This window comes from Coregonus lavaretus (genome assembly GCF_964263955.1).
Source record: "Coregonus lavaretus genome assembly, chromosome: 23".
Taxonomy (NCBI): domain Eukaryota; kingdom Metazoa; phylum Chordata; class Actinopteri; order Salmoniformes; family Salmonidae; genus Coregonus; species Coregonus lavaretus.
Window position 1 is genome coordinate 25,505,789 of NC_140010.1, and position 27,660 is coordinate 25,533,448.

At 43.7% G+C, this 27,660-nt stretch overlaps 4 long non-coding RNA genes across 4 annotated transcripts; 1 reads left to right on the forward strand and 3 right to left on the reverse strand.

The window, feature by feature from the left end:
* The first annotated feature begins 20,636 nt into the window (after nucleotides 1-20,636).
* Nucleotides 20,637-21,703, forward strand: LOC311150719. Its single transcript, XR_014615129.1, has 3 exons — nucleotides 20,637-20,813; nucleotides 21,059-21,277; nucleotides 21,372-21,703. It is a non-coding gene; the product is annotated as an uncharacterized lncRNA (long non-coding RNA).
* Nucleotides 21,704-21,754: 51 nt separating this feature from the next.
* Nucleotides 21,755-24,972, reverse strand: LOC311150721. The gene is made up of 3 exons (XR_014615131.1): nucleotides 24,725-24,972; nucleotides 24,049-24,170; nucleotides 21,755-22,858 (listed from the first exon to the last, which is right to left on the reverse strand). It is a non-coding gene; the product is annotated as an uncharacterized lncRNA (long non-coding RNA).
* Nucleotides 24,973-24,976: 4 nt separating this feature from the next.
* Nucleotides 24,977-25,529, reverse strand: LOC311150720. Its single transcript, XR_014615130.1, has 4 exons — nucleotides 25,494-25,529; nucleotides 25,348-25,415; nucleotides 25,138-25,227; nucleotides 24,977-25,038 (listed from the first exon to the last, which is right to left on the reverse strand). It is a non-coding gene; the product is annotated as an uncharacterized lncRNA (long non-coding RNA).
* Nucleotides 25,530-25,554: 25 nt separating this feature from the next.
* On the reverse strand, nucleotides 25,555-27,396 carry LOC311150722. The gene is made up of 3 exons (XR_014615132.1): nucleotides 27,114-27,396; nucleotides 26,947-27,026; nucleotides 25,555-26,672 (listed from the first exon to the last, which is right to left on the reverse strand). It is a non-coding gene; the product is annotated as an uncharacterized lncRNA (long non-coding RNA).
* Nucleotides 27,397-27,660: the final 264 nt, after the last annotated feature.

The following is a 27,660-nucleotide window of genomic DNA, read 5'->3' on the forward strand; positions in this document are numbered from 1 at the left end:
TATTTTCCAAACTGCTCCCCCTAGCCCTGGGAAACATTCCAATCAGAGATAAGGAAATCCCCTTTCTCCTGGAAGAGATATTATACATTTCGTTAACATTAAAATATAATCAGCAATCCAAAAATAGTAATTACACAGAAAACATGATGCATATATACACCGTCTTACCTCACATCAATAATTGTTTGTTTCAATCTAATTCCTCATAACTACTTCATAAGAAGATTATATAAAATCTCTCAAAATATGAAAACCACTCAAGTTTCTCTGAGTTTACAATTAGTATTTTTAATTGATTACCCTTCAAACTTCATCCTCTGTAATTCACACAATGATTATTGAACCCCTAAATCTGCTCCATGTGATCCCATATCAAATTATCCTAGTATCGTTACTTGATCAACAACATAGGAAATATCTGTTTCCCCATATATTGTCCCTGTCACCCCTCTAAATGTCATATTTCATTCATTTGCCAATATAATCACGTACTCCGTGTAAGTAAGCCGTGATATTTTATCACAGGCATCTATTAAAAAAAATTATCCTACTTTCTCTTAACTTATACTGTATGGGTATTCCATCAATCCTGGAAAGAAAACTCCCACTCAGAACACATCAGATAATACCACGTTTCATTATGTTCACTACACCTTCTAATATAAACCTTTAACCCCTTTCTAGTAATGTAATCATCTCCACTTGTTGCATTGATGTTTTAAAATAACAACCCATTGTTTAATAACTTCATAACTTACAAAAAATGTTTTACTACCCCATCAGCCTAATAGTAACTCATTGTTATCTAAACAAACTATATAATTTAATAATAATACTAATAAAAATGGTCAAAGAACGTTCCCTATTCAACTATCTAGATATGTGCTCCACATTATTCCAATGCCTCCTTTATATGTCAATATAGCCCAACGATCACTACTATTTTTCACCCTCTTACTAAATCATGTCATTAGTAAATTGAATCCACAAACCACTACTACCTAATAACATATTTTCATTGACCTTACTAGAAATAATTATTTTAATACCAGTCTTTTAAACAATCCAATTCAACATTTCCCATCTCCCAATGACCCTACATATCGTTCTTCAAACAATCCAATTAAACATTTTACATCACCCAATTAACCTACCTATCCTTCTAACACAGAAAACCCTCAACAATATATATCATTCTCTACCGCTGACTTTCCATCTAACGGTACTTCAATAGATGACAAATTATTATGAAGTTAATCAAAACTAACAAAACATCTATTCACAGAGATGCAACTTTAATTACTATGTTATACTATCCACTATGGGTTGGTAAGACAATCTCTATCCTATAATCTTATCAATTAAACCAGTGATTTACGTCAACAGCATCAATATAACAGTTTTGCTTCCGTCCCTACCTGGGCTTGAATCATGGACCCTCTACACACATCGACAACATTCACCCTCGAAACACCATTACCCGTCGCTCCACAAAATCTGCGGGCCTTGCAAAGCAAGGCAAACAACTACTTCCAGGTCGCATAGCAAGTTACTTCACCACTCTAAACGCCACTAGTTCGCACCACTAACTAGCTAGCCCTTTCACACCGGTAACATTCAACCCCCTTTGACTTCCTTCTCCTCAGCAACCATTGATCGGTGTACACCAAACGTAACCCATAATGTCCCTTCCATCTCTCTCACATTTCAGCGAGCCCCAGTGGCTAACACCCGCAGACAAAAACATGGACACTCTTCCATTTTTACTAGTAGACCAAATAGTGAGTATGACTGAATCATTGCGCGGAGCGCGTTTCTTCACAAAACTGGATCTCAGGAGCGCCTATAACTTGGTGCACATTAGGGAGGGAGATGAATGGAAGACAGCATTTAGTACCACCTCAGGTCATTATGAGTATCTTGTCATGCGATACGGGTTAATGAATGCTCCTTCAGTCTTCCAATCATTTGTGGACGAGATCTTCCGGGACCTGCATGGGCAGGGTGTGGTAGTGTACATTGACGACATCCTAGTGTACTCTTCTACACGAGCAGAGCATGTAGCCCTGGTGCGCCAAGTGTTGGGTAGGCTGTTGGAGCATGACTTGTATGTCAAGGCAGAGAAATGTCTGTTTTTCCAGGAGTCCATCTCCTTCTTGGGTCATCGGTTGTCCGCGTCAGGGGTGAAGATGGAGATTGACCGTGTGTCAGCCGTGCGTAACTGGCAAACCCCAACCACTGTTAAAGAGGTGCAGCATTTTTTGGGTTTTGCCAATTACTACCGGAGGTTTATCCAGGGTTTTGGACAGGTAGCAGCTACCATTACTTCCCTGCTGAAGGGGGGCCCGGTGCGTTTGCAGTTGTCGGCTGAAGCGGACAGGGCGTTTAGTAAACTGAAGGACCTGTTCACTTCAGCTCCGGTGCTGGCGCACCCAGATCCAGCTTTAGCGTTCCAGGTAGAGGTGGACGCGTCAGAGGCCGGTATTGGGGCAGTACTGTCGCAACGCTCCGGCACGCCTCCTAAGCTCCGTCCCTGCGCTTTTTATTCTAAAAAGCTCAGCCCGGCGGAACGTAATTATGACGTAGGGGACAGGGAGCTGTTAGCCTCCTGAGTGGTGCAGTGGTCTAAGGCACTGCATCGCAGTGCAAACTGTGCCACTAGAGATCCTGGTTCGAATCCAGGCTCTGTCACAGCCGGCCGGGACCGGGAGACTCATGGGCGGCGCACAATTGGCCCAGCGTCGTCCAGGGTAGGGGAGGGAATGGCCGGCAGGGATGTAGCTCAGTTGATAGAGCAACGCCAGGGTTGTGGGTTTGATTCCCATGGGGGGCCAGTATAAAATATATATATATATGTATTCACTAACTGTAAGTCGCTCTGGATAAGAGCGTCTGCTAAATGACTAAAATGTAAAATGTAAATGTTAGCCGTGGTTCAAGCCCTAAAGGTGTGGAGGCATTGGCTTGAGGGGGCTCAACACCCTTTTCTCATTCTGACTGACCATCGTAACCTGGAGTATATCCGGGCAGCTAGGAGATTGAACCCTCGTCAGGCTAGGTGGAACATGTTTCTGACCCGGTTCGTTTTTAAGATCACTTACATCCCAGGGTCCCAGAACGGTAAGGCAGACGCCCTGTCCCGGCGGTATGACACAGAGGAGAGGTCCATTGAGCCCACTCCCATACTGCCGGAGTCTTGTCTGGTGGCACCGGTGGTATGGGAGGTCGATGCGGAAATTGAGCGGGCGTTACGCACCGACCCTACTCCCCCAGCGTGTCCAGTGGGTCGGACGTACGTGCCGCTCGAGGTCCGTGATCGTCTCATTTATTGGGCTCATACGTCACCCTCCTCTGGACATCCAGGTATTGGCCGGACAGTGCACTGCCTTAGTGTTAAGTACTGGTGGCCAACATTGGCTAGGAACGTGAGGGTTTATGTCTCCTCCTGCTCGGTTTGCGCTCAGTGTAAGGAGCCTAGACACCTGCCCAGGGGGAAGTTACAACCCCTGCTCGTTCCACAACGGCCGTGGTCTCACCTCTCGGTGGACTTTGTCATGGACCTTCCCCCCTCTCAGGAGAATACCACTATTCTGGTCGTTGTGGATCGGTTCTCTAAGGCCTGTCGTTTCATCTCAATGCCGGGTCTCCCTACTGCCCTACAGAAAGCTGAGGCTTTGTTCACCCACGTCTTCCGGCACTACGGGGTTCCCGAGGATATAGTGTCTGATCGGGGTCCCCAATTCACCTCTAGAGTCTGGAGGGCATTCATGGAACGCTTGGGGGTCTCGGTTAGCCTTACCTCGGAGTTCCACCCTGAGAGTAATGGGCAGGTGGAGAGAGTGAACCAGGATGTGGGTAGGTTTCTGAGATCATATTGCCAGGGCCGGCAGGAGGAGTGGTCGGGGTATATCCCCTGGGCAGAGATGGCTCAGAACTCTCTTCGCCACTCCTCTACTAACCTGACCCCTTTCCAGTGCCTGTTAGGGTATCAGCCGGTTCTGGCACCATGGCATCAGAGCCAGATCGAGGCTCCTGCGGTGGATGAGTGGTTTCGGCGCTCGGAGGAGACGTGGAACACTGCACACGTACATTTGCAGCGGGCCATCCACAGGCAGAAGGCGAGCGCCGATCTCCACTGCAGTGAGGGTCCAGTATACGCACCTGGAGATCGAGTCTGGATCTCGACTCAAAACCTGCCCCTTCGCCTGCCCTGCCGGAAGCTTGGCCGGCGGTTTGTGGGGCCATTTAAAGTTCTGAGGAGATTGAACGAGGTGTGTTACAAGTTGCAACTGCCTAATGACTATCACATTTACCCCTCGTTCCATGTGTCTCTCCTCAGGCCAGTGGTAGCTGGTCCACTCCAGGACAGTGAGATAAGAGAGACCCCTCCGCCCCCACTGGACATCGAGGAGACTCCGGCGTACTCAGTCCGGTACATCGTGGATTCAAGACGTCGGATGGGGGGTCTACAATATCTCGTGGAGTGGGAGGGGTACGGTCCGGAGGAACGGTGCTGGGTGCCTAGGAGGGACATTTTAGATCCATCCCTCATGACTGAGTTCCACCGTAGTCATCCTACGCGCCCTGCTCCACGTCCTCCTGGCCGTCCCCGAGGCCGGGGTCGGCGCACGGCTGGAGCCGCGCGTCAAGGGGGGGGTACTGTCACGAATTCCGCCGAGACTGCTCCTCCTCCTTGTTCGGGCAGGCTTCGGCGTTCGTCGTCCCCGGAGTACTAGCTGCTACCGCTTGATGTTCTCTATGTTTGTTTGGTTTTGTCTTGTTAGTGCACCTGTTTCGTCTTTTGTATTAATTATGTCACCTATAAGTTTCCTTTGGTTTTGTTTGCAGTTGTGTGTTGTTGTCCGCCTGTCCGTTGGTGAATCTTTATTGTGCTCTAGTTGTTAGTGTTTTTACGCACTGTTTGCGTAATTGCTCGCCTCCTGTGTTTGAGGCCCGTTATTTTTGCTATTGTCTTTGTGACAATTAAAGTCGTTTCGACTAAGCTTCTGTGTCCTGCGCCTGACTCCAACACCGCATCCACATCAGCTTGTGACAATGAAGCTCTGCTTTACTCTTAATGGTGACTGTTTTTCCAGATACTGGTCTACTAAGCTGGCCATTCATTACTGCTATTAGTTCATGCAATAGTAATTAGTAATTAAATACTTAAATCAAATCCCCACCTTGATCTGTATAAACATTTTGTTTGCCTATTTTGTCATTGGTGCTATGATGCAGTATGTTACATTGCATCTGCACCCTCTCCTGGCCGTTTTTGAGTAATTCACAAAGGTTTAATTCTCTCTTCACCACAGGACACTACCTCTCAGAGGATTGAACCTCCTTAATTTGTACACATCAAAGGGCCTCAAACCCACTCATTTATAATGCTTTTCACTTTCTACTAAATACAACCTGGTTCCCACCACACTATGAAAACATCATAACACTGATCGAGTCTGAAATACCTACATGTTTCAAGCAGAACACCATAGTCCCTGTGCCCAAGAACACCAAGATAACCTGCCTAAATGATTACCGCCCCGTAGCACTCACGTCTGTAGAAATTATGTGCTTTAAAAGGCTAGTCATGGCTCACATCAACACCATCATCCCAGAAATGCTGGACCCACTCCAATTCGCATACCGCCCCAACAGATCCACAGATGATGCAATCTCAATCACTCTCCACAATGCCCTTTCCCACCTGGACTAAAAGGAACACCTATGTGAGAATGCTGTTCATTGACAACAGCTGAGCGTTCAACACCATAGTGCCCTCAAAGCTCATCACTAAGCTAAGGACCCTGGGACTCAACACCTTCCTCTGCAACTGGATCCTGGACTTTCTGACGGGCCGCCCCCGTCAGGTGGTAAGGGTAGGCAACATCACATCCGCCACGCTGATCCTCAACACAGGGGCCCCTCAGGGGTGCGTGCTTAGTCCACTCCTGTACTTCCTGTTCACCCACAAGCACGACTCCAACACCATCATTTAGGTTGCCGAAGACACAACGGTGGTATGCCTGATCACCGACAACAATGAGACAACCTATAGGGAGGAGGTCAGTGTGTTGCTGTGTGTTGCCTGGACAACAACCTCTCCCTCAGTGTGATCAAGACAAAGGAGATGATTGTGGACTACAGGAAAATGAGGGCCAAATATGCCCCCATTCTCATCGATGGGGATGTAGTGGAGCAGGTCGAGAGCTTCAAGTTCCTTGGTGCTCATATCACCAACAAACTATCATGGTCCAAACACACCAAGACAGTCGTGAAGAGGGCACAACAATGCCTATTCCCCCTCAGGAGACTGGAAAGATTTGACAGATCCTCAAAACGTTCTACAGCTGCCCCATCGAGAGCATCCTGACTGGTTGCATCACCACCTGGTATGGAAACTGCTCTGTATCTGACCGCAAGAAGCTACAGAGGGTAGTGCGTACAGCCCAGTACATCACTGGGGCCAAGCTTCCTGCCATCCAGGACCTCTATACCAGGTGGTGTCAGAGGATGGCCCTAAAAATTGCAGAAAACTCCAGCAACACTAGTCATAGACTGTTCTCTCTGCTACTGCACGGCAAGCGGTACCAGAGTGCCAAGTCTAGGTTCAAAAGGCTCCTTAACAGCTTCTACCCCAAGACTGCTGAACAGCTAATCAAATGGCTACAGTGAGGGAAAAAAGTATTTGATCCCCTGCTGATTTGTACATTTGCCAACTGACAAAGAAATGATCAGTCTATAATTTTAATGCTAGGTTAATTTGAACAGTGAGAGACAGAATAACAACAAAATAATCCTGAAAAACGCATGTCAAAAATGTTATAAATTGATTTGCATTTTAATGAGGGAAATAAGTATTTGACCCCTCTGCAAAACATGACTTAGTGCTTGGTGGCAAAACCCTTGTTCGTAATCACAGAGGTCAGACGTTTCTTGTAGTTGGCCACCAGGTTTGCACACATCTCAGGAGGGATTTTGTCCCACTCCTCTTTGCAGATCTTCTCCAAGTCATTAAGGTTTTGAGGCTGACTTTTGGCAACTCGAACCTTCAGCTCCCTCCACAGATTTTCTATGGGATTAAGGTCTGGAGACTGGCTAGGCCACTCCAGGACCTTAATGTGCTTATTCTTGAGCCACTCCTTTGTTGCCTTGGCCGTGTGTTTTGGGTCATTGTCATGCTGGAATACCCATCCATGACCCATTTTCAATGCCCTGGCTGAGGGAAGGAGGTTCTCACCCAAGATTTGATGGTACATGGCCCCATCCATCGTCCCTTTGATGTGGTGAAGTTGTCCTGTCTCCTTAGCAGAAAAACACCCCCAAAGCATAATGTTTCCACCTCCATGTTTGACGGTGGGGATGGTGTTCTTGGGGTCATAGGCAGCATTCCTCCTCCTCCAACCACGGCGAGTTGAGTTGAAGCCAAATACCTCCATTTTGGTCTCATCTGACCATAACACTTTCACCCAGTTCGCCCTGTATATGTGCTTTCTTGAGCAGGGGGACCTTGCGGGCGCTGCAGGATTTCAGTCCTTCATGGCGTAGTGTGTTACCAATTGTTTTCTTGGTGACTATGGTCCCAGCTGCCTTGAGATCATTGACAAGATCCTCCCGTGTAGTTCTGGGCTGATTCCTCACCGTTCTCATGATCATTGCAACTCCACGAGGTGAGATCTTGCATGGAGCCCTAGGCCGAGGGAGACTGACAGTTATTTTGTGTTTCTTCCATTTGCGAATAATCGCACCAACTGTTGTCACCTCCTCACCAAGCTGCTTGGCAATGGTCTTGTAGCCCATTCCAGCCTTGTGTAGGTCTACAATCTTGTTCCTCACATCCTTGGAGAGCTCTTTGGTCTTGGCCATGGTGGAGAGTTTGGAATCTGATTGATTGATTGCTTCTGTGGACAGGTGTCTTTTATTCAGGTTACAAGCTGAGATCAGGAGCACTCCCTTTAAAAGTGTGCTCCTAATCTCAGCTCGTTACCTGTATAAAAGACACCTGGGAGCCAGAAATCTTTCTGATTGAGAGGGGGTCAAATACTTATTTCCCTCATTAAAATGCAAATCAATTTATAACATTTTTGACATGCGTCTTTCTGGATTTTTTTGATGTTATTCTGTCTCTCACTGTTCAAATAAATCTACCATTAAAATTATAGACTGATCATTTCTTTGTCAGTGGGCAAACGTACAAAATCAGCAGGGAATCAAATACTTTTTTCCCTCACTGTAATTGCATTGACCCCCCCTTTTTTTACACTGCTGCTACTTGCTGTTTATTATCTATTCATATTCACTTTACACCTACATACATGTACATATTACCTCAATTACCTCGACTAACCTGTACCCCTGCACATTGACTCGGTACCGGTACCCCCTGTTTATATAGCCTCGTTATGGTTATTTTATTGTGTTACTTTTTAAACTTTAGTTTATTTTTCTTAAAACTGCATTGTTGGTTAAGGGCTTGTAAGTAAGCATTTCACCGTAAGGTCTACACTTGTTGTATTCGGCGCATGTCACAAAAAAAATGTGATTTTCTTTGTTCTGTTTGTCAGCAATGGTCTCTGCATGTTTGTAGGCAGCTTGCAACTCTTGTTTTTTCTGGTCTCTAGGGTGTTCATTTATTTTTAAGATTTATTGGAGCTCTTGTAATAAACTGCTTTCCTTCTTGCTTACACACTGCGCACATTGGCCTGACATGTTGGAATTGTTGTTTGATCCTCACTACCTCTTCCCCCTCAAGAACATTTGGACATCCACGATGGACACACACATCTGGGAATGACACTGTGATTGCTGAGTAAAACTGCGTCACCACTTCCATTCCACAGGTTAGCCCCTTGAAAGCAACTATCTGCTCGTGATATGGATAGTCTTCTTGGAATAGCTCTGAACCAGATGTAAACATTTTCTCATTCCGAATGCGTTGGACTGCTTTCTGTTCTTCTTTAGACAGCTTGCTTTTGGCATACAAGTACAGTGGGGGAAAAAAGTATTTAGTCAGCCACCAATTGTGCAAGTTCTCCCACTTAAAAAGATGAGAGAGGCCTGTAATTTTCATCATAGGTACACGTCAACTATGACAGACAAATTGAGAATTTTCTTTCCAGAAAATCACATTGTAGGGTTTTTAATGAATTTATTTGCAAATTATGGTGGAAAATAAGTATTTGGTCACCTACAAACAAGCAAGATTTCTGGCTCTCAAAGACCTGTAACTTCTTCTTTAAGAGGCTCCTCTGTCCTCCACTCGTTACCTGTATTAATGGCACCTGTTTGAACTTGTTATCTGTATAAAAGACACCTGTCCACAACCTCAAACAGTCACAATCCAAACTCCACTATGGCCAAGACCAAAGAGCTGTCAAAAGACACCAGAAACAAAATTGTAGACCTGCACCAGGCAAGACTGAATCTGCAATAGGTAAGCAGCTTGGTTTGAAGAAATCAACTGTGGGAGCAATTATTAGGAAATGGAAGACATACAAGACCACTGATAATCTCCCTCGATCTGGGGCTCCACGCAAGATCTCACCCCATGGGGTCAAAATGATCACAAGAACGGTGAGCAAAAATCCCAGAACCACACGGGGGGACCTAGTGAATGACCTGCAGAGAGCTGGGACCAAAGTAACAAAGCCTACCATCAGTAACACACTACGCCGCCAGGGACTCAAATCCTGCAGTGCCAGACGTGTCCCCCTGCTTAAGCCAGTACATGTCCAGGCCCGTCTGAAGTTTGTTAGAGTGCATTTGGATGATCCAGAAGAGAATTGGGAGAATGTCATATGGTCAGATGAAACCAAAATAGAACTTTTTGGTAAAAACTCAACTCGTCGTGTTTGGAGGACAAAGAATGCTGAGTTGCATCCAAAGAACACCATACCTACTGTGAAGCATGGGGGTGGAAACATCATGCTTTGGAGCTGTTTTTCTGCAAAGCGACCAGGACGACTGATCCGTGTAAAGGAAAGAATGAATGGGGCCATGTATCGTGAGATTTTGAGTGAAAACCTCCTTCCATTAGCTAGGGCATTGAAGATGAAACGTGGCTGGGTCTTTCAGCATGACAATGATCCCAAACACACCGCCCGGGCAACGAAGGAGTGGCTTCTTAAGAAGCATTTCAAGGTCCTGGAGTGGCCTAGCCAGTCTCCAGATCTCAACCCCATAGAAAATCTTTGGAGGGAGTTGAAAGTCTGTGTTGCCCAGCGACAGCCCCAATACATCACTGCTCTAGAGGAGATCTGCATGGAGGAATGGGCCAAAATACCAGCAACAGTGTGTGAAAACCTTGTGAAGACTTACAGAAAACATTTGACCTGTGTCATTGCCAACAAAGGGTATATAACAAAGTATTGAGAAACTTTTGTTATTGACCAAATACTTATTTTCCACCATAATTTGCAAATAAATTCATTAAAAATCCTACAATGTGAATTTCTGGATTTCTTTTTCTCATTTTGTCTGTCATAGTTGACGTGTACCTATGATGAAAATTACAGGCCTCTCTCATCTTTTTAAGTGGGAGAACTTGCACAATTGGTGGCTGACTAAATACTTTTTTTCCCCACTGTACGTCTCGTGTCTGAGCTGTTGAATTGCGACTCCACTTTGTCTCTATACTGGTGTTTTGCCAGTTTAATTGCCTTGCGGAGTGAGTAGCTAGACTGTTTTCTATTCTGCCATATTCCCAGTCACCTTGCCATGGTTGAATGCAGTGGTTCGCGCTTTCAGATTTGCGCTAATGTTGCCATCTATCCACAGTTTCTGTTTAGGGTAGGTTTTAATAGTCACAGTGGGCACAACATCACCTATACATTTCCTGATAAACTCAGTCATTGTATACGTCTAATGTTGATAGAACTTCTGCAGCCTAGTCCTCACATTTGCTTGGTTAAAATCCCCGGCTACAATAATACAGCCTCAGGATATGTGGTTTCCAGTTTGCAAAAGTTATTTGAGGGCCGTCGTGGTATCGGCTTGAGGGGGGATATACACGGCCGTGACTATAACCGTAGAAAATTATCTTGGGAGATAATACGGTCGGCATTTGATTGTGAGATATTCTATGTTGGGTGAACAGAAGGACTCAAGTTCCTGTATGTTACTACAATTACACCATGAGTCGTTAATCATGAAACACACACCTCCGCTCTTCTGCTTCCCGGAGAGATATTTATTCCTGTCTGCGCGATGAACTGAGAACCCATCTGGCTGGACCGATTCCGACAGAATATCCCGAGAGAGCCATGTTTCCTTGAAACAGAATATGTTACAGGCCTTGATGTCTCTCTGTAAAGAAATCCTTGCCTGTAGTTCATCGAGCTTGTTAACCAGAGACTGAACATTAGTGAGTAGAATACTTGGAAGCTGTGGGTGGTGTGCGCGCCTTCTAAGTCGAACCAGCAGGCTGCTCCGAGTGCCTCTCCTCCGCCGGCGATGTTTTGGGTCAGCCGCTGGAATCAGTTCAGTTGCCCTGGGGAGAGTAAACAAAGTATCTGCTTCGGGAAAGTCGTATTCCTGGTTGTAATGATGTCATGTTATAGGATTGTGAGGACAGAGGAAGAGTTAAGAGATGAGTGGTTTGGGGCCATGAAGTCTACATTCCATTATGTCAAGGTAGATTAGTGATGTTTAGGATAGCATGAGTGATGTTTAGGATAGTGACTTGGGGTAAAGAGTGATGAACATCAAAGACAGGGAGTGCCCATGGAGACTTGCCAGATGTATGACAGGAAGAGGGTAATAAAGGGTATATAAGGTAGAGTGTCTTCTTTGTTCAAGTGAGTTCAACTGACGAAGGGCAAAGCTATGTCCGTTGGTTAGATTAACCCACGAGCTCGTGATTCAATAAATACTTGGTATGAAATCTCCACAGAATGTCTAAGTATATCCTTGCATCCTTGATTCTTTGACACCCGAGAAACTCATCATAACAGATTGGGGTCTAAACGAACAGGATGCAGTTCACAGCTCAACTAACAGGTATGCAGACTTTCATTTTTTTTATTATGTCAAAATCTGCTTATCTGTGGTAAAGCTGAACTGTAACGAACTTTAAAATTCAATATTTTAAAGGGGGACGATTAGTGGTGTTGAATTATGTAAAGGGATGTAAGGAGGAATATTACATTGCACAATGACATGATGCTATGTTTCAAACAAGGTGTGTTAACAGTAATTAGCATAAATTGGTAAAGAGAAGCTCTGATGTGTTGTATCATCATAGGAGTAAATTAGATGAAGCTCTGATGTGTTGTATCATCATAGGAGTAAATGAGATAAAGCTCTGATGTGTTGTATCATCATAGGAGTAAAATAGATGAAGCTCTGATGTGTTGTATCATCATAGGAGTAAATTAGATGAAGCTCTGATGTGTTGTATCATCATAGGAGTAAAACAGATGAAGCTCTGATGTGTTGTATCATCAAAGGAGTAAATATGTAAAGAGAGAAATAGGTTAAGGACCTTTTTGATGTGGTAAAAACATCATTAAATAAGAAGATAATTAGACAAATTAATTACTCAAAATGGCTAGGAGAGGGAGCCAATGACAAGTAACATATTGAATCATAGCACCAAAATGACATTTAAAGGCGAACTACATTTTAGAAACATTTTCAGAAGTGGATATTTGATGCAAGTGTTTAATTACTAACATTGAATGTTACTAACATTGCATTAAATAATAATAGTGATAGGTAAGCATAGAGGTGATAATGAATATCCTCAGGAGAGTAGTTAAAAGGGGTAAATAGAGCTTGATGTTATTGTAGAAAGTAGTGGAAAGTCTGTGTTTTCTGGGACAGGCATGGCAGTGTCCTTGGAAATTACAGTATGTTTTTTTGGTTCCGCTGAGAGAATGAAGGAGAGGCTGATTTGGGTTGAATGAGGATTGTTAAAATAATTATAGGATTATTTGATGTGAGTATCTATAAGTTTCTAATGTTCTATAAGGAGTTATGACGATTTGGAAATGGTAATGACAAAATCAGAATTAGAGTGTCATGTTTGTATTAAACTTGCTCACCCAAACGTTGACGTACATCGTGGTGGAAAAGTAATTAATATGGGTTTTCTAAGTTTGTACCGTAGTTGGATCATGTGATAGTGGAATAAACTGACCATAAGTAATGTTGTTTTAGACGTAATGTATAATATAGTACAAAGCCAATATAGGGTTCAATTGAACTAATTATCATGGTAGAGCTAACGTAGTAAAGTGATGGAACTTCATTTAATATCAGAGGTTAAGATGATAAATTATTGTAATGGCGCTATTTGTGGAATTTATTCATCATTTCAAGGCATGGAGTAACAATCTGCATTTATGAGTGTAAATTCCACTGCTGATGTGTTGATTGAATGGGTACGACGGAGTATTTGGTTTGGTGATGTTGAATGTATGATTTGAAGCGTGTGTGGTTTAAATAGCAGGACTCTTGTAGCTCGGTTGGTGGAGAATGGTGCTTGCAACGCCAGAGTTGTGTGCTTGATTCCCAAGGGGGGCTAGTATAACTATAAAAAATGTAGTTCACTAATTGTGGGTTGCTCGGGTTAGGAGCGTCAGCTAAATGACTAAAATGTAAAAATGTTAACGGGTATGGAGAGAACAGTGCGTGGTAGTAATTTTGTTGGGCATTGATTAAGGTTTTGCTAGATTAAACGAGTGAGAATGGTGGAATATGTTTATAAATGAATTGGATCGTGATAAATGGATGATTTCAATATATGATGGTAAACTACAGCAAGTGTTTGGTGTTACTTGTAGCCTACTTAGAAAGGATAGTTGACTAGATTTCATTCATTCTGATAATGGCGGAGTGATGGTTTCATTGCGTGGCTAGGATTTTAGTTGATTACAAGAGAAATAGGATATAGTTTACGACGCATGGAGAAGTGAATGTCTTATATGGTAATAGATAAACTGAACCAAACATTACGTTACTACGGCAATTTAGGATGGTTAATGTTGTTAAGTTTGTTTTTAAACCCTATGATAGAGGTAAATGCAGAACGCTGTTTGAAAGTGTGTTTTATTAGGTCTGCTAGTAAAAATTGAAGAATTTCCATTTTTGTCTGCGGGTGTAAATACTTGAGGCATGCTGAATTGGGGGGTTAGTTATGATAAGAATAATTGTGAAGAAGTTTATAATTTGGTAATAATATATAAATCAAACCCTAAAATAACTACAGAGTACGGTGGCCGGGAAGTGCAAAGCAACATTACAAAGAATGAAACACTTTTACAAAGATCGAGACAAATTTACATTTTGGAAAACAAATTTACATTTTGGAAAACAAATTAACATTTTATAAAACAAATTAACATTTTATAAAACAAATTTACATTTTAGAAAACATATTAACAAGACGCAAAACACTTTTACCAGTCCCCAAACAAATTTACAAATTACAGATTCGTCACGGAAAGGGAATGTACCATATACTGGAAGTGACATGGAAGTCATGAGCGTGGTCTTGTTGTTGTGGAGTTTATGGCGTCAAATAAGTTTATGGTGACCGCCCGAACATGGACTGCGGCCGAGGGATGTTTTGCCCGTTTTGTGGCAAACACATGAACAGCTTAACGCGGTTTTGCTTTACGTGTGGTCGGTGTTTGGAGTTTTTAAAGGACGCGGACCAGACGGAAACACCAGACATACTGCATCATTGCGTTCAATATTTTAACGAGGGTCACTCCTACGCTGTAATCGTGGACATGATGTCAAGTCTACACGGTGTAAACATCAGCTTGAGGACTCTTAAAAGTAAACTGAACGAAGCCGGGTTGTACCGCAGAAAGGATTATTCCTCGCCAAACGCCGTGAGTAACGCCATCAGATTTGAACTTCGTGGACCTGGACAACTACTCAATGGGACCTAACTATATGTGGCACGCAGATGGTTATGACAAACTTAAGCCATTCGGTTTGGCCATTTCGGGATGCATAGATGGATTTTCACGTAAAGTATTGTGGCTTCAATGTGGACCAACAAATAATAACCCAACAGTGATTGCTCACTATTTCTGTTATGTGGGCAGCTTGTCTCTCCCTTTTCTGTTTCCCTTCCTCCTTGTTTTGTCCCCTCTGTGTCTGTTGTATCTGTATGTGTGTTTGTCCCCTTTATGTGGGTGTGTCTGGAGTGGATCAGGGGGCGTGCTCAGGATCTGCCTCTCCTGTGCAGCTGCGGGTTGTTTCCAGTGATTCCTGCCTACGCAGCTGCATCCTATTCTCTCATCAACCTGCACTACTAATTCCGGGGCATGGCTCTCCACCGGCGCCAGATCGTTGTTCTTACCAGAGCGGTAACTTGGCTCACCAGTAAAGTTATTTTGTCTTTGTCTTCAGCCTGGCTCTCCACTCTCCTTAACCTGTCGTTTGTTTTGTCTTCAGTTCGGACATACCTCCCAACCTGCCTGCCTTCCTGCCTGTCGGTCTGCCTGCCTGCCTGCCTGCCTGCCTCAGCCTCTCCTTCCTCCGGAGCCGACTAGCCCACTCTGTTCCTTTACTTCAGTTGTTTTTGGACTAAGACAATTTGAACTTTTATTAAAATATTTTTGTTTCTTCCACTCCCTTTGTCGTGTTTGTTTCTCTGAGTGCTGGGTTGAACCATAGCCTAACAGAACGATCTGGCCATGGACCCAACAGAGAAACAGCACGGGGCAAACGAAGACGGCTTCCAACAAGCTATCCAGGCTCAAGGAACGTTGCTAGGACAGCATGACCAATTGATTCGGACTCTTTTGGAAAATAATCATCAACTGCTGAACCAGGTGACTCAGTTAACTACACAAGTCTCTAAATTGTCTGTTATCAGTTCTCCATCTCTCTCTGACCCCCAGTTTGATGCACCCCAAGTTGGTTCCTCGGACATGATGCAGGCTTCGTTCCATCGGGAACCCCCTGTCACGTCGCCTGAACCGTTCAATGGTGAATTGGACAAGTGCCGGGGATTTTTGCTTCAGTGTGACTTGGTTTTTCGGCAGAGACCACTGTCATTTTCTACTGATTCCTCTAAGGTACATTATGTTCTGGGGCTGTTAAGAGGGAGAGCTCTGGTTTGGGCTGAGGCTGTGTGCTCAAATCAAACTTTGACTGGATTGACTTTCGCTGATTTTTCTGCTAAATTGAAGACTGTTTTTGACCATCCTGACCATGTGGGTAATTCCTCCAAGATACTTTTTAATTTGAGGCAGGGTTCTAACAGTGTGGCTGAGTACTCTATTGAGTTCTGGACTTTGGCAGCGGACTCCAAGTGGAACAATGTGGCACTTCAAGGAGCATTTCTAAACGGTTTGAATGAAGCCATTAAGGATGAACTGGTTGCTCGTGACGAGCCACATGATTTACATTCTCTCGTTTCCCTGTCCATTAAGCTAGACAACCGGTTGCGGGAGAGGCGTCGGGAGAGAGGCGGTCGGCCGCATCTAGGAGGACGAGTTCCCCAGCCTTCAACCACTCGAGTCTCGCCTCCCCGGAGCCGGCAGCTTCTTGTTCCTGATTCCATCCCGAGCACAGAGGAGGAACCTATGCAAGTGGGTCGAGCTCGACTACCTCCAGCAGAGCGGCAACGGCGCCTCCAGGCGGGTGAGTGCCTGTACTGTGGAGACGCCACACACATTCTGGCTACATGCCCTAAGCGGACAAAAGACAAGGCTCGCTCGTAACGGTGGGTCTACTTGCGAGCCCAGAGTTAGATCCTGAACCCATCATTCCCCGATTACAAGTACCTGTAACCTTACGTTTCCAGAGTCATTCCCTGCCACTCTCAGCTCTCATAGACTCAGGTGCAGAAGACAACTTTATTAGCCACCAGTTCGTTACACAAGCTCGTATCCCCATGGAGCCACTACCTACCCCCATTCGGGTCACAGCCCTTGATGGGCGCCTCCTCGCGGAGATAACTCATCAAACCACCCCCGTTTCCCTAGTGATTTCTGGCAATCATTGTGAAAGCATTCAGCTAAGAGTTATGTCTGGCTCAGCTACCTCCCTAATCCTTGGCTTCCCCTGGTTGGCTCTTCACAACCCACAAATTGATTGGACACGTCACACCATTCTCAGTTGGAGCACTAACTGCCATTCAGAGTGCCTTAGGTCAGCGGTTCCCCCCACTAAGTGTAACCCAACTCATCCCTCAGTTCCTCTTGATCTGTCATCTGTCCCCAAAGAATACCATGACTTAGCGGAGGTTTTCAGTAAGGACAAGGCTCTGTCTCTACCACCACATAGGCCTTATGATTGCCCTATTGAACTGCTTCCTGGTGCTCCCTTGCCCTCTAGTCGCTTATACAATCTGTCTCGACCGGAAAGAGAGGCAATGGAGCAGTACATTGGTGACTCTCTGGTCTCGGGCATAATCCATCCCTCGTCGTCTCCTTTGGGTGCAGGTTTCTTTTTCGTGGAAAAGAAGGACAAGTCGTTACGCCCCTGTATCGATTTCAGGGGTTTAAACAACATAACTGTTAAAAACAAGTATCCCCTTCCACTCATCAACTCTGCTTTTGAACCTCTGCATGGCGCCACAGTTTTCTCCAAGCTCGACCTCAGGAACGCTTATCACCTTGTCCGGATCCGAAAGGGAGATGAGTGGAAGACCGCTTTCAACACTCCACTGGGACATTTTGAGTATTTGGTCATGCCCTTTGGGCTCTCAAACGCCCCTGCTGTTTTCCAAGCCATGGTGAACGATGTTCTTAGGGATTTTTTGAACCGTTTTGTCTTTGTATACCTGGATGATATTCTTGTTTTTTCCAAGTCACCCGAGGAGCATGAGTCACACGTCCGTCAAGTCCTTCAACGGCTCTTGGAGAACAAGCTGTACGTCAAAGCAGAGAAGTGTGAGTTCCACAAACAGTCTACATCGTTCCTTGGTTTCATCATTGAGAGCGGGCAGGTGAAGGCGGACCCCGAGAAGATCCGGGCAGTGACGGAATGGCCCATACCCACCACCCGTAAGCAACTTCAACGATTTTTGGGCTTTGCTAACTTCTACCGTAGGTTCATTAAGGGTTTTAGTAAAGTGGTGGCACCCCTTACTAGACTCACATCCCCAAAAGTCCCTTTTCTGTGGTCCCCTGAGGCGGAGCAGGCGGTAGGGGTTTTGAAGGAACTGTTTTCCACCTCCCCTGTGTTGATACACCCCAATACCTCTCTGCAGTTTGTTGTGGAGGTGGACGCGTCGGACTCAGGTGTGGGAGCAGTCCTCTCCCAGCGCTCCCCCACTGACCAAAAGCTTCACCCCTGTGCTTTTTTCTCCAAAAAATTGTCACCCACAGAACGGAATTACGACGTTGGAAACCGAGAACTGCTGGCGGTCAAGCTAGCACTGGAAGAATGGCGGCACTGGCTGGATGGAGCTGAACTGCCGTTTGTGGTCTGGACAGACCACAAAAACTTGGCTTACATCCAAGCCACTAAGAGACTCAACTCACGCCAAGCCAGATGGGCCCTGTTTTTTAGTAGGTTTAACTTTATTCTTACATACAGACCGGGGTCAACAAATGTTAAACCAGATGCTTTGTCCCGCCAGTTTGCTGACCCTTCGGAGACCAGCGAGCCTGAGGCAGTCCTGCCTTCCTCATGCGTCGTGGCGGCTGTTCAGTGGGAGATCGAGTCTCTTGTGAAGACTGCACTTGCCACGGACCCGGGACCGGGTGATGGACCTCCCAACCTACTCTTTGTTCCCGAGACGGTCCGGTCTCAGGTGTTGCAGTGGATTCACACCTCCCGTTTTGCTGGTCACCCTGGGATGAGACGCACGTTGACGTTGCTTAGGAGACATTTTTGGTGGCCTTCTATGGAAACTGACGTTCGGGCTTTTGTGGCAGCCTGTTCAACCTGTGCTCGGGGCAAAGCCTCCCATCAGTCCCCTTCGGGGCTGCTGCTACCCCTCCCAGTTCCCAGCCGTCCCTGGTCCCACATAGCCATGGATTTTGTCACCGGCCTACCCAAGTCTGAAGGTAATGATACTATACTTACCATTGTGGACAGATTCTCTAAATCTGTTCACTATATAGCATTACCAAAATTACCGTCTGCCAGTGAGACAGCGGACCTCCTAGTCCAACATGTATTCCGTCCCCATGGAATACCTGTGGACATCGTATCTGATAGAGGCCCACAGTTTACTTCCCGTGTTTGGAAGGTTTTCTGTTCTGCTTTGGGTGCTTCCGTTAGTCTGTCCTCAGGGTTTCATCCCCAGACCAACGGTCAAACAGAAAGAGCCAATCAAGACCTCGAAGCAACCCTTCGTTGTGTGGCTGCTCAACATCCATCATCCTGGGCCAAACATCTGCCTTGGATAGAGTACGCCCACAACTCCCTCACCACCTCTGCCACTGGTCTTTCACCCTTCGAAGTTACCATGGGTTATCAACCCCCTCTGTTTCCTGCTCAGGAGAAGGAATTGGCTGTTCCTTCGGTTCAGGAGAACCTCCGCCGCTGCCAGAGAGTGTGGCGCGACGCTCGGGAAGCGTTGCTTCGGACCACCGACAGGAACAAGATGACAGCGGATAGGAGCAGGACTCCCGCACCTGTGTTTCATCCAGGTCAAGAGGTTTGGCTGTCGTCTAAGAACGTACCTCTTCGTACCAAATCACGCAAGCTGTCTCCTCGGTACCTGGGTCCGTTTGTGGTGGAGTCCATCATTAACCCCGCTGCGGTTCGTTTGAAGTTGCCTTCAGCCATGAAGATACACCCTACTTTCCACGTCTCCCAACTGAAACCTGTGTCCTCCAGCCTTTTGTGTCCGCCGGCTGATCCACCTCCACCTGTTCGCCTCATTGACGACCATCCGGCCTACACCGTCAGTAGGCTCCTGGACTCTCGGAGGCGGGGTAGGGGTCTCCAATACCTAGTCGATTGGGAAGGTTATGGACCAGAGGAGAGGTCTTGGGTCCCTAAGCGTTTTGTGTTGGATCCTCAGTTGATCACGGACTTCCATCACGACAACCCTGACAGGCCTGGTGGGTCGCCAGGTGGCGACCATTGAGGGGGGGGTACTGTTATGTGGGCAGCTTGTCTCTCCCTTTTCTGTTTCCCTTCCTCCTTGTTTTGTCCCCTCTGTGTCTGTTGTATCTGTATGTGTGTTTGTCCCCTTTATGTGGGTGTGTCTGGAGTGGATCAGGGGGCGTGCTCAGGATCTGCCTCTCCTGTGCAGCTGCGGGTTGTTTCCAGTGATTCCTGCCTACGCAGCTGCATCCTATTCTCTCATCAACCTGCACTACTAATTCCGGGGCATGGCTCTCCACCGGCGCCAGATCGTTGTTCTTACCAGAGCGGTAACTTGGCTCACCAGTAAAGTTATTTTGTCTTTGTCTTCAGCCTGGCTCTCCACTCTCCTTAACCTGTCGTTTGTTTTGTCTTCAGTTCGGACATACCTCCCAACCTGCCTGCCTTCCTGCCTGTCGGTCTGCCTGCCTGCCTGCCTGCCTGCCTCAGCCTCTCCTTCCTCCGGAGCCGACTAGCCCACTCTGTTCCTTTACTTCAGTTGTTTTTGGACTAAGACAATTTGAACTTTTATTAAAATATTTTTGTTTCTTCCACTCCCTTTGTCGTGTTTGTTTCTCTGAGTGCTGGGTTGAACCATAGCCTAACAATTTCATGTCATGTGTGCGAAACCTCGGTGTCATCCCCATGAGACTGAGGACTGATTGCGGCATAATGGCTGCAATTCAATGTACCCTACGCCACCATCACAGTGACTACTACTCTGGAGCGTCCAGCCACATGTACGGCTCATCTATAAATAACCAGCGTATTGAGTCCTGGTGGTCTATATTTAGAAAGGGAAGGTGAGTTGTCTTCATAAAGGGTCATTGCATCTTTTGGTCATTCGATTTTCTTCTCAGGAACGATTAATGAAAAACGAGCACAATAATTATCAATACAAATTTGTAAAGCAAATCCTGCCCGTCAGGAAAAGTAGCTGTTCCTGAAAAGAAAATCGAATGACCAAAAGATGCACAGACCATACATTTCATTATAACTAACCTTTATTATTTATAGTATAACTAAACATTTGTATCCATTTCTATAGGTCTCAGTTCTGGATGGAGTTATTTGCCGACCTTAGAGATGCCGGATACTTCAACGGGAGTCATGAGCATCAATGCCTATTGAGATATTGCTTTGGTGATGTTATTCAGAAGGACTTGGATGAGTGTGTGAGACTGTGGAACAGCCACAGGATTCGCCCTTCCAGAACAGCAGCATGTCCAGGAGGAGTGCCCAATGAACTCTACTACTTACCACACAGGTGATACATTGGTGATAATAAACAGATAAAAGCATTAATGTAACGTTTTAGCTTAAATGAAAATAAATGCAATTATGTATTCTATTTAACATAGGTTTGGCTCCAGAGACTGCGGATTTCAAAGTGAACAAGCTGAACTGGATGCCCTTCCTGAGGCTAGCCTGTCAATGACTCCTTGTGGGGACCCAAACATGCAGGAGTACTTGGACTTTGCCATGGAACACAATCAGTTACAGAAGCCAGACAACTGGGAGTCTGCATCCGAACTGTACATGAAACTAAAAGAAATGGCTCAGCTATGAAATGATCAAAAAGGGAGGTTTTTTTGTAGTGGTGGAATACTGCTGTCTGTCTGAACACAATATTTATGAATCTGTCACCCAAAGCTTAATTGTTTTTAAGTGTGAAGTAAATTAATCAAAAATAGTAATCAGTATTTATTACACCTTTGTAGTATTGAGAGTAATGGATCTAAAACATTTTCAAAATGTTTACTGTGAGAAAAGAACATGCTCACATACAGTAACATTATAAAAACAACTTTGGCAACTGCACTTTAAAAGTGCACCTTTAATAGGGTTGGGCATCAAGAACCAATTCCTACTTGGAATAGTTTAAAAAATTACGATTCCATCGGAATTGTTTCTTTATTGGAATCGTTTTGGAGGATTGGGTTTCAAATCTGATCATGGGTTCCAAATTTAACATGCGCAAGTTTTGGTTTCTGTAGCGGCCAGGTGCTTGTTGTGTTGCAGCCATGGAGCACAGTAAGCGGTGCTCTAGTGTGGCTTTATTTTACATTGAAAAAGCCCCGTCAAACTGCAACCCACCTTTGAATCAAAATAAAACTTTCCTCTTATTTGTGAAATAAGCATGTGACCCGTTTCAACTCCACCACTCAAAGAATCGGAATCGTGAATCGATAAGAACTGGAATCAAAAGGAAGAATCGGAATTGGAATCAGAATCGTTAAAATCTAAATGATGCCCAACCCTAACCTTTAACAACAACAACTTTTTCAGAGTCTTAACTCTAGGGGTCATCCATCATATAGCTTAGAAACAGCCGAATCCTGGACTATTTTGAATTCCAAAGTCCATTTGTGACTTAAACAAAGTGTATGAGTCTAGGAGTGGTAATATCAAGGAGTTTGAACATGTATTTGCCATTGGGAACGCAGAGTCCTCCAGGAACTCTATTTGAGGCAGTGGTTCCAAGCCAGATGGGGGAAGTGAAGACAGCCCAGTAGCAAACATCAAAACATCTTCCACAGACACAGCAGCCTGGCCTTCTGCAAAGAAAAACAATTCAGATACATCACTGCCATGTGTTTTCTTAACTAGTTATAAAAAACAAACTAACAAACCTTCACAATCAAGGAGATAGTCTGCCCAGTAGGCCATGGTTTGACTTTCTTTAACTCTTCGATTACTCCCCGAAGGACTGAGGTCAGGTTTGAAGAGTCTCTCAAGTTCAAAAGCAGTGAGTCGCCTTTCAGAGTGGCACATGACAGGGGCCAGCAAAGTAGGGTGTTGCTGTAGTGCAGTCAAAAACTCCAGGGTTGAAAGACCATCTCTGAATCTACAGAGTGAACACAAACATTGTTTCACTGCTGTGTAGTGCCAATTGAATTAAAAATTATCTAAAGAAAACTATTAAATATTCTCTTCTCTACAATTACTATCCACCTTAACATTGTTGAAAATTGATTTCAAAAACCCTATTTTTGCATTGCACATTAAACATTAATTGTTACAAACTGTAAGTATAACACACAGAAACAAAAGACTGGAATGACACAGACGGATGGGTGGCTTGAGCACTCACACGATGCCTTCAGAAAGTCTACACACCCATTGCACTTTTTCACAACTTTGTTTCGTTATAGATTCAATTTAAAATAGTAATATTAATCTTTTTCCTCATCAGCCTACACACAATACATCATAATGACAAAGCAAAAACAAGTTTTTAGAAATTGTAGCAAATTTAATAAAAATTAAAAACTGGAATATCACATTCGCACAAGTTAATTAACCATTTTCTCAGTACACTGTTGAAGCACCTTTGGAAGTAATTCCAGCCTGGATTCCTCGTGTATGAAGCTACAGGCTTTACACACAACATCACCACACTCTTTATATCTGATTTTCAGGGACATTTACAAGAGATACTAAAACCTCTCTGCATGTCAGGATCTCTATGAGAACTGAGGGCAGAAATAGATCCATATGTAAATGACACTGCTACAGTATGGAGCAGGTGGTTGGATAAACAGCAGCAAGTCATCAAGGGTTTGATGGGTAAAGTGAGCCTCAAACCATCACTCTGCTGCCAGATGTGCAGCAGAGGTGGATGGATCACTTTAAGGGGTAACTGGACTGATTTTCCTCTATGGAAGAGTTAGTCAGGAGGAGAAACCTAAGATCTAATTTCTGTTTTTGCTTTGTCATTATGATGTATTGTGTGTAGATTGATGAGGAAAAGGATTTAAATATATTTTAAATTGAATCTATAAAAGGTGTGCAGACTTAATGAAGGCACTGTAGTTTGACACAGAATGAAGTGACATCACATATCCGTTGAAATACACTAAGGTACAAATTCTGATTAAGGACAAATTGATAACAGATATACATACTTGCATAAACCAAAGATGGGGACCATGAGGCATTTCAAACAAAAAATTCATACATAAATAAATACAAATCTCATCACTACAAATATCATCTTACCTGTCAATTACAGATGAGTTGCGGTCAATGATATACCATTGGAGGTAGTCTGACACGATTTCTTTCTTTTCTTCCACAGTAGCCACATGTCTCAGACAACCTGTGCTGTGTCTCATCATACATTCTTGCAGAGCATCCAATGAAGCAGCATTCTCAATCTGAAAGACATGAAAATGGGCAAAAACACCCCAGTCAATAACTGTATGCACTGTATCTCCTTGCCTATTTTTTTAATAACGTACATAGCAAGGTGTAATCTTACACTATCAAAAACTAATAAATTAATTAAATATATTCCGCACGTGATATAGGAAGTAAACATTGTCTCAAAAACACTGCAGTAAGTATGAAAAACTCTGCCCTACCATACCCTTATGCTATTCTCACCTCTTGCAAAGCTTTCCCTATTTCTTCATCAGTTATTAAATTATTTGTTGCTTTGAATGAAGGCTGGCCTGCAAGATAATGTACAAGATCTTCTGACAGGAAATGGGGTCCTGGACCTCCATGCACAACTGACACAGCAATCATATTTCCTGCCAAGTAGTATTCATCCTCCCTAACAGCTGTGAATGAATTCATATTGCAAAATTAAAACAATGCATTACTGTATATACTGTAATATGCAAGCATATGTCATGTGATATATATGGTCAATGAGCATTAACCAACCATTAGTAGCCTATAGTACACATCCAACCAATATGCATACCCTTTGCATTGTAGACCAAGAACCGATGTCCTTCTGGTCCATCAAAAATGGGCCGGTCTTTTAGGTGTTTCATCAGTAGAGTTAAAAACTCTCGTCTTGGACCACCAGTGTCAATTCCCTCTTCCAGAACACCAGTATCATCAGTAAATTTCACCAGCATGTCACAGGTTTCAGAATATGTTGTACGCTTGAAACCTCTGACTGCCCCATCCCAAACATTATCCCTTGAGATGTTAAACCGGCTGACTTTTTTATGTTCAATAGGAAGAGACAGGTTTGCTACGATGTCAGGTAATGCAATGTCCGTCTCCTCCCTGTAATGACAAAAAGTTAATTCATTTGTGGATATTCCAGATATACAAGAACTATTGTACAGTGAAAAAACTGGAGTGCTATAGTCAAAAGCATATTACATTGCTGTGTGTTGGAAATTCTTCACATTGACAGCAACCGGCTCTTCGTCCTCCTGCTCAACATTTGGTGAATACAGGTCTGTGTATTTACTGTTGGGAAATTGCCATTTCCATGTTAAAACATCTTACAAACAAAAATGTCTTCCCCATGTAATCAGTTCAATACATTTAAATTATGTCAGTCATTATCTTTTCTTTTTTTTTACTTACCTGTAGCAAGACATTTTTTCTGGATTTGCTTCCGGTGGATCCAGATCCTCAGCATCAGATATTACTATCTGAAAAAAAGATTAAAATGTCTGAAACAACAACACTGAAAGCAAGAAATGTCATGCTGCCACACTCTGCCTTATTACCTGTCCAGGCTGAATTGTTGATTGTCCTGGTGCATCACTGAAACATGATAAAACATATTAAAATGATTAGCTCCATGATAAAGGCTATAATGTAGCTTTGAGTAGCATGTAGTAGTAGAGGGAACAGAAAGATGTATTTAAAAAAAAGATTATTTTGAGAACATGTGGATAGGAGCGCTTCCTGGACTCAAATCTGAGTTAGTTTGAGTTTCTTTTTTAATGGAAAAGGTATAAAATAAAAGAAAGCTCAAACTACTATTTTTTAACTATTAAAATGCTTGTATTGCAAGTGGCCAAGCCATACAGAACCAATTTAAAAGAACTTTAATGCGTTTTTGCATCTAGCCTTCGTCAGCGAGTCAAACAGATGAAATGAGAGACAATGGGTCTTTTCTAGTGTCCAAGGTGTTCTGGGCTAGAGTAGGTGTTGTAGACATCTTAAAACCAGTAGGTGTCCTTCAGGCCTACAATAGTCAAATCATGTAAACATTATGTATATGGATGTGTCCCATGTTTCCTATTGGTGGATTACCACTAGAAAAAACCCAGTGTCTCTCATTACATCTATTTGACTCCCTGACAAAGGCTAGATGCCGAAACGTGTTGGAGTTCTTTAAGTTGGTTCTGGATGACCGTGCCACTTCAGTAAAGGCCTATAGTACCTATGCAGGATCGACAGTGATGTGGGACATATGAATGGACAGTGGATACCCCCCACTTCATTCTCACGTGTTTTTTTTAATGGTTTGGTTAATTTTTTTAGTTTATTCAGTTTATTCAACTGCAAGAGCAACTGTATTTCAGTGGGTTTATTCTGTAAAGCTCTGCTCACACAGGCAGCTGTGGGTCCTTTAGGTAGGGAGCGAGGGGGCACCGCAGTCAGTTACAGAAACAGCTGATAGCATGTAGCAACGTTGAGCTTATGTGCAGCAATATAAATGTATGTATAATGTGTATGTGAATAAGTAGTGAAATATCTGCTAGTAGTTTTATCAGTTTTGTGAGTTAAATAAAAAAAAAGGTGAAATTGCACTTTACCTGGTAGTGAAAGCACTGTAGCCCAACAAAATATGAATTATTATTGCACGTGTGAAAATTCCTTTGTGTCCAAGTGTGCAACACCTACCTTTCATCGTCCAGCTTGTGTTTGGGAGTACTTCGATTTTGTGGTTCAAAAACCTGAGAGGAAACGGATAAAATGATCAACAACTTTCAACAGGTTCCATTATTTTTCCATTACCACATACAGTATATATCAATGCTGAATGGTTGTCTGTGTTACTGTATAATAGTTACTGCAAAATAATCAAAACAAGCCTTTTTCCACTAAAATATTGACCAGGACATTGATTTTATGCTTAAAATCCAATGTACATCTAATTAATAAATTATATGAAAATGAATAAATACAAACATACATAAACATTTTAAAAAAGAGAAGTAACTGATGTACCAAAGTGTCAGCACGATTGAGTTCAGCTGTGCTCCTTGTTGTGATGACAATTTCAGAATCAGAGTCTGAGGTATCATCCACTGAAAAAAATAATTCAAACAACCATTATCTATCCTCCAGCAGAGTATCTAAATATGTAAAAATATTGAATCTTGAGATCCACTAACCTCTTTTATAGTGTTTTTCTAGGCAAATGAAAAAAGTGATCCTGGAATATGCCTTTCCTATTTCCTTTTTATATTCTGCCAATTTGAATGGCCTTTCTGACCCAGGCACATGAACCACCTCTGAGCAGTCTGGATACAAAAGGACATAAGGTCCTTCGTGCATGTCCTTGTTAAATGTTGTCATTTTCTGGACAGCTTGTTTCAGTAGATCAGGTGCTGCTACCTCTGGGTCTGTAAATAACTGTAGTGTTTTCCCTCTTAGAGGTTTTAAATCAGTTCCACTTGGCACCAGTGGCGGCTCCTGAAAAAATTCTCAGGAGGGGCAATTTTTCTGATGATTTAGGTGACCTACACACATTTTAAAAAAGATATGTCCAGCAACAACATGAAGACAGGGGCAGCATATAAGTCAATACCAGAAGCATTTATTGACTGATCTGGGGAGATGGATTCCAGTTTCTGTGACAGATTATAAATAATCTCTGATGCCTTTGTTATATTAGCTTTTGGTTGAATGTACTGTCGTAGTAAATATATAATGTTATAG